Consider the following 7,678-nt stretch of genomic DNA (forward strand, 5'->3'; position numbering starts at 1 on the left):
TGCATGAAAGTGAAAAGTGAAAGTGAAGTCGTTCAGTCGTGTCTGACTCTTAGCGACCCCATGGACTGCAGCCCACCAGGCTCCTCCGTCCATGGCATTTTCCAGGCAAGAGTACTGGAGTGGGGTGCCATCGCCTTCTCCGATAGTGAGGTGCAGCCGCAGCAATTTCTTAAACAAGAAGGGCTCACAGGTGCTGTTGGGCCTTACTACTATCCAGAAGACCTTTTGTTTGCCTTTGGGAAGAAATTCCCATTTCCCTCAAAAGATCTTCCAAAGTTTTATGACTACCCCCCCAGGCTTATTTCCTTTATCTTTCTAGCAGATGATCTGGTACTCCAAGATCTGGAAAAGTGAAATTTTCTTTACTTTTCTTCTCGCCTTCCTGCTCAGTCTTTGACATCTTCACCCCCATTCTCACTTCCTTCTCTGGATCTCTGGAACTCCAGAGGATGACATGGCTAGATTCTGAGATTAGGTCATTTCTCCTTTTGTTTCTAATGTGAAATTTTTTTCTTTTTTCACAAAAAGATGGCAAGAATAGTTTGAAGTTGAGGCTCTGTTAGATTGCTAAGGTTCTAAAACCTTAGCAATTTTTTTGGTAAAAAAAGTTTTTTTGTGAATATACCTTGTAGGATTTTATTTAGGCCAAGTTCTTAGTACAGAGCAACAATAAATTCCAAATACAATTTCAAAATTAAAGAAGGAGTGTTCCCCCATCTCATCCAGAGGTGGTTTAATGGCACATACAAGAAAAAAATATGGACTGCTTCATGAATTTGCATGTAATTCTTGAGCAGGGGCCATGCTAATCTTCTCTGCATTATTCCAGTTTTAGTATATGTGCTGCCAAAGCGAGCACTAACTTGGTAAATTGAAAGTTGGCCAACCTCTTCCCCTGTCACATGTGTACATACATGGCCATACCTGTTTTGGGGGGAGGGGAGGAGGAGATTCATTAGTCCATCAAAAATTTGACTAGAGTCCATGTTATATATTTAAATTATACTTTTAAATGTACATAAAATTTATCATAAATAAATTATAACATTTATTTTAAAAAGTCACCAATAGTCTCCATATTGTGTCTAAAAAATGGCAAACTTTGCAGAAGGCTGGATTCTGCTAAAAGACCAATAGGAAAAATAGTAATAATAGCTGAAAGTTTGGTTTTGTGCCATTGCTTAAATGAAATGACAAGAGGCAATCTTGGAGGAGTGAAGTGAAGAAGAAATGGGAAAAGAAGAAGAAATTGAGCCAGGAGGTACCCAGCGCCCTACCAAGGTGTCCTGGGGGCAGCAGCAACCTCCCTCCCAGGACTGAGGGGACTTCTAAGAAAGTGGAATTTATGTGTTCAATTTGTTTTCAGCTACGTAGCCCAGGGTTATCCTTCTCCTGTGTCCCCACACAGAAAAAGGGACAATAATTCTGGATACAGAGAAATCAGAGCCAGGGGCAGCTACCAAGACATTATTTAGGCAGCAGCTGCCAAGAAGTAAATAACATGTAATGTAAAAGTAAAAAAAATGATGATGATGATGACAGAAAAAACACAATGTAGGAAAACCTGGACTCTTGCCTAAGGGGGCCTTGTTTAGTAAACTACATGGGATTTCACCTCAACTGCTTCCATTAAATTTTGTTTTCTGATGGCCTCGTTCCTTGCTTTCTACCCTTTCTTCACCTTGTTTTCAAAATATGTGTCTCTGGTCATAACATGTTAAAGGGAAATAACTTTCTACCTGTATCAGTTCACCTCAGTTCTGTCCTGTATCTTGTACCCCTGTGCCCTTTTCTCAATGAGAAATTTATGGAGAAGAGAGGCCAGGCCTGTTTCATTATCCTTCTGCATTGCCTGGAAAACTGGCATGTGCAAAAAGGTATTTAATAAATATTTTGAAAAGCAACTTCTAATCTCTTCAGAATCATTGAAGAACTGAGAGGTTGAATGAGGTGTCTGATTAAGGCCTGAAATGGATGCTATTTCTACTGTGAAGATATCAAACAAAGGTTCAATGGTGAGTAAAGGAATTAATCAAAAGGATGAATCTTCAGCAAGATCCCAATTCGGTTTCCCCTTGAATTCCAGTCAAACACTGACTTTGGTTATTCATTTTCCCAGAAAGTTGCAGCAGGAATCTCTTCTTAAGCCCAGGCGTTGCCAAGAGGCACCTATTAGGAAGTCACTCTGAGAAAGGTAATGCCAGTTGCCAATTACAGAGCTTCAGCCTTGGCTCAGAGGCACTCATTTCTTCTCTCTTACCGTAGTATGAAGGGCATAGGGCCTTGGCAAGCAGGAGGAGCAGTGAGACTTATCCGCAGCTGTCACCCAAACCAGAAAGCCAGCATCTCACCAGCAGGCTAGGGTCAGGTCTGGGGTAGTCTTCATGGCTCCTCTTTGCCCAAAGAACCAAAAGAGAAAAAAAAAAAGAAAAAGAAAAAATGTTGAATGACAAGAATTACTTGTGTCAAACAAATACCATCAAAGACAATTTAAGAATTGCTCATCTGAGTGGGAGATAAGGGCTTCCCAGGTGGTGCTAGTGGTAAAGAACCCACCTGCTGATGCAGGAGACTAAAGAGAAGTGGGTTTGAGCCTTGTTCAGGGAAGATCTCCTAGAGGAGGGCATGACAACCCACTCCAGCATTCTTGCCTGGAGAATCCCATGGACAGAGGAGCTTACTGGGCTACAGTCCATGGGGTTGCACAGAGTTGGACATGACTGAGCACACACACACCGTACAATAGATAATACATCACTCACAGGTAAGAGTGTATTTAGCCTATTCATCCACATCTGACTGTAAAGGTACATCTGACTATAAAGGCTTGATTGCCCAGTTCAGAATTTTTTAAAATATTTGTAAAAATTTTTATGTATTTGTGGCTGTGCAGGGTCTTTGTTGCTGTGAGGGCTTTTCTCTCGTTTTGGAGAGTGGGGGCTACTCTAGTTGTGGTGTGTGGGCTTCTCATCGTGGTGGCCTCTCTTGTTGTGGAGCATGGGCTCTAGCGTGCATGGGCTTCGGTAGTTGCGACACGTGGGCTCGGTAGTTGCAGCTCCCAGGATGTAGAGTGTGGGTTCAATAGTTGTGGTGCATGGGCTTAGTTGCTCCATAATGTGGGATCTTCCCAGACTGGGGATTGAACCTGTGTCTCCTACATTGGCAGGAGAACTTTTTACCACTGAGCCACCAGGAAAACCCCACCCCCCAAGTTCATACTGTATATTCATGTGATTGTTTTCATATTTGGACTGAGAAATGAACTTGGATGAACCAGACTTCTATTTGCCTCTTTGCCAATGACATCAGTTGATTTTCCTGCCTCAGCTGGCCTCTATCCACTCCACCTCTAGCTCAGAGGACACTGCATTACCAATTATTGTTTTCTGGATTGTCTCTCTAACTAGCAGTAAAGCCACAAAGGCAGAACTCATTAATCTCTACATTTCCCCCTACCCTAGAGGGTTCAGCACTGGGCTTACTGTGGCTTATGGGAGATGATGGGGTTTTGTGGAAACATGGGGATTGGCCTGCTTGTGCATTTGTTTATTTACTCATCCCACAGCTATTTCTTTTTTTTTTTTTCACATTCCTATTTTTAAATTTTATTTTATTATTTTTTTAAGACCAAAAACATTTTGTGTTGGGGTATAGCTGATTAACAATGTTATGATAGTTTTAGGTGAACAGGGAAGGGACTCAGCCATACACACACATGTATCCATTCTCCCCCAAGCCCCCTCCCATCCAGGTTGGCACATAACATTGAGCAGAGTTCTCTGTGCTATACAATAGTTCTTTGTTGGTCATCCATTTTAAATATGGCAATATACACATGACCTTCCCAAAGTCCTTAACTATCCCTTCCCCCTGGCAACCATGAGTTTGTTTTCCAAGTCCCTACAGCTATTTCTTGAACATCTCCTACATGCTTAAAACTGTAAAATCAAGCCACAAATCTCTTGGCCACTTAGGGATTACAGAGGAGGGATGATGGGGTAAGTCTGGGGGCCATGGGAGCCCACAGGAGAAGCTCAGAAACTGAACTCAGGGTGTCAAGGAAGGAAAGAGATGTTTCAGCTAAAATGCAAAGAATCAATAGGAGGTTGATAGACAAATGAGGTGAGGGGATAGGGGAACTGGGGACAACATTTTATAAGACACTGTTCAGCCTTATTTGCACTGGCTGTGTGACCTTTAGCAAACCGGTCCCCTAAATTCTCTGAATTTCAGTTTCCTCATTAGTAATATGTGGACAAAAGTAGCTACCTTGTGGGTTGGTTGTGAGGGTAAAAGGATAATGTATATAACGTATGAGGCAGAACACTTTGAACAACATGTTCAAGAGACATCTCGGGGAGTAGAGATGTCTGAGGAATTCATCAGCTCAATCCCCTGTATTAAAGCAGGGACAGAGCTGTTATATGGGGGCAAAGACTCAGTCTGAGATCCAATTCACTTTGGCTCTGCAAACTTGAGTCAACTAAGGGTGAACCAAGACAGCATCGAGTGTTCAGCTATCGGTGACGACTGACCAAACCAGTAGATGGTAACTATAGTTGCAGGCCATCAGATGTCAAATAATTTTGTCTCAGAAATGACCAAAAGGGAAACTCATCCTGAAATTTCGAATTCATGGCTACAGGGACGCACCCCAGAAACCTCTACCGTGAGACTTGGGAAAGTGAGGCTGATGGTGCTCTGGTTGGTTTAGTTACACCTCCCCTCATCGACTGAAGATTCATGTTCTAATAAAAGGGCAGATTTGGTGTTTAAGGTCCTAAATTTCCCTGTGTGCAAGTGACCAGATGAGATCTACTCAAGCAGGGAAATGCTCAATTCAGTGCCTAAAAGAGAATCAAGTTATTGAGATCCAGAAATCCCTCATTTTTGCTGAGTTAGCCGAGTTTAGGAAACATGTTCACTGGATTTTAGAACTTGCCTTCTTCTTCTTTTTTGCCACACCACATGGCATGTGGGATTTTGGTTCCCCGACCAGGGACTGAACCTGAGCCCCCTGCATTGGAAGCATGCAGTCTTAACCACTAGACCATCAGGGATGTCCCATTAACTGTATTTGAAAAGACACAATGCTGTAATGATGTTTTTAGAATGAGATAGTAGTTGCTAGGGGCTGGAGGGAGGGAAAGGGTCACTGGGAAAAATGGGGAGATGTTGGTCAAAGAGTACAAATGTCCAATTATGAGATGAATAAGTTCTAGAGATCTAAAGTACAGTGGTGTGGTGGCTATAGTAACACTACTGTATTGTAATACTTGAAATGTACTAAGACAGTAGATCTTAAATATTCTCACCACACAAATACACACACACAGGGTAACTTCTATTCGGTGATGAGTGTGTTACCTAACTTGACTGTGGTATAAAATAGATGCATAGATCAATGAAACAGAATAGCCAGCCCGGAAATAAACCCACACATATACACTCAATTAATTCATGACAAAGGAACTAAGAATATAAAATGGGGAAAGGACAGTCTCTTCAATAAATGGCGTTGGGAAAACTGGATATCTACAAGCAAAAGATGAAACTAGACCAATATCTTACACTACACACAAAAATTAACTCAAATGGATTGAAGAAATGTAAGGCCTGACACCATAAAACTCCTAGAAGAAAACAAAGGTAGTAAGTCCTTGACATCAGTCTTGGAAATGATTTTTTGGATCTGACTCCAAAAGCAAAAATAAACAAGTGGGACTACATCAAACTAAAAAGCTTCTGCACAATAAAGAAAACCATCGACAAAATGAAAAAGTCAGCCTATGGAATGAGAGAAAATATTTGCTAAGTACATATCTGATAAAGGGTTAATACCCAAATATATAAAGAATTTATACAACTCAATAGCAAAACACCAAACAATCCAATTTAAAAATGGGAAGAGGATCTGAATAGACGTTTTTCTAAAGAAGAGATACAGATGGCCAACAGGTTCATGAAAGGATGCTCAACATAACTAATCATCAGGGAAATGCAAATCAAAACCATAATGAGATACTACCTCACTCACATCTGTCAGAATGCTTATCATCAAAAAGACAAGAAATAGGGACTTCCCTGGCAGTCCAGCAGTTAAGACTCTGTCCTTCCACTGCAGGGGCTGGAAGGCAACTAAGATACCTTCCCTTCCCTGATCAGGGAACTAAGATCCCACCACAAAAAAAAATTAAAGACAAGAAAGAACAAGTGTTGGTGAGGATGTAGAAAAAAGGGAACCGTCGTGCTCTATTGGTGGGAATGTAAATTGGTGCAGCCACTATGGAAAATCATATGGAAGTTTCTCAAAAAAATAGAACCAGTAATTCCTAAACGAGAACACTGATTTGAAAAGATATATACATGCCTCTATTAACTGCAACATTATTTGCAATAGCCAAGACATGGAAACAGTCTAGGTGTCTATTGATGGATGAATGGATAAAGAAGATGTGGTAAATATATATACACAATGGACTATTACTCAGCCATGAAGAATGAAACCTTGCTATTTGCAACAACATGGATGGACCTTAAGGGTATTATGCTAAGTTAAAAAAGTCAGACAGAGAAAGACAAATACTATATGACCTCCCATATATGTGGAGTCTGAAAAACAAAATGAACAAACCAAACCAGACTAAACTCACAGATACAGAGAATAGATAAGTGGTTGCCAGAGGGACTGGAGGTTGGAGGGTGGACGAAGGAGGCCAAGAGGTATAAACTTTGGTTATAAAATAAATAAGTCATGGGGATATAACGTACAGCATGGTGACTATAATCAATAATATTGTATTGCATGTTTGAGAGTTGCTAAAAGTAAAATCTTAGAAGTTCTCATCCCAAGAAAAAGCATTTCATAATTTTATATGGTGACAGATGGTAACTAGATTTATTGTGGTGATCATTTTTCAATGTATACAAATATCCAATCATTATATTGTATGCCTGAAAATAAGATGTTATATGTCAATTATATCTTAATAAAAATGTTTCTTAAATAAATGAATTCTGATTGGATGGATCTAATACAGTCTATAAATTTTACAGGTGTTCCTCTCCTGCCTAAGATGGAATCTCAAACTCTTGTGTGAAATCCTCATTGAATTATTATTTTTTTTTTACAACGAAGAGTATTTTAATTCTTGTCCTTAGAAACTATAAACACTAGCATGATTTGGAAATGAGACTGTACCAAACACCAGCCAGAGAAGAATCGTCCAGTCTACGGCTTCTCTTTCATCTGGTCACTCAGAAATATAATATTATCAGCTATAATTGTTGTTGCTTGTCATCTGACATTATTTTTATCTGTATATTCACCATAGTCTACTTTCCCTTCCACATAAATTCGAGACCCCTTTTTCACATACTGATATGCCACATCTCTGAGGCCCGGTCGGAACACTGAAATTCTATGCCATGTTTTCTTCTGACTGACATCACCCATTTGGTAGGTTTCGTTTTCCCCTGATTGCCACATCTCATTTGTTGCTAGGGAAAATATCATGACTGGGTTTTTTCCTTCTACCTGTCTCATGGCAGGGTCCTGACCTACTCGACCAAGCAACTGCACGCAATTCAGAGATCTTTCGAGAACCAAACTGCTAGCTACTTCAGACTCATGCCTTACAAACTGACGAAGTACCTGTACTACAGGTCTTCAAAACAT

At 40.4% G+C, this 7,678-nt stretch overlaps 1 non-coding gene and 1 pseudogene across 1 annotated transcript; both read right to left on the reverse strand.

Annotated features, from left to right (window-relative positions):
- Positions 1-752: 752 nt before the first annotated feature.
- LOC129640547 (U6 spliceosomal RNA) lies at positions 753-859 on the reverse strand. The gene has a single exon (XR_008708903.1). It is a non-coding gene; the product is annotated as a U6 spliceosomal RNA (small nuclear RNA).
- Positions 860-7,113: 6,254 nt separating this feature from the next.
- On the reverse strand, positions 7,114-7,678 carry LOC129638779 (single-stranded DNA-binding protein, mitochondrial-like; annotated as a pseudogene).

The sequence above is a fragment of the Bubalus kerabau genome, chromosome X (assembly GCF_029407905.1).
Source record: "Bubalus kerabau isolate K-KA32 ecotype Philippines breed swamp buffalo chromosome X, PCC_UOA_SB_1v2, whole genome shotgun sequence".
Lineage (NCBI taxonomy): Eukaryota > Metazoa > Chordata > Mammalia > Artiodactyla > Bovidae > Bubalus > Bubalus kerabau.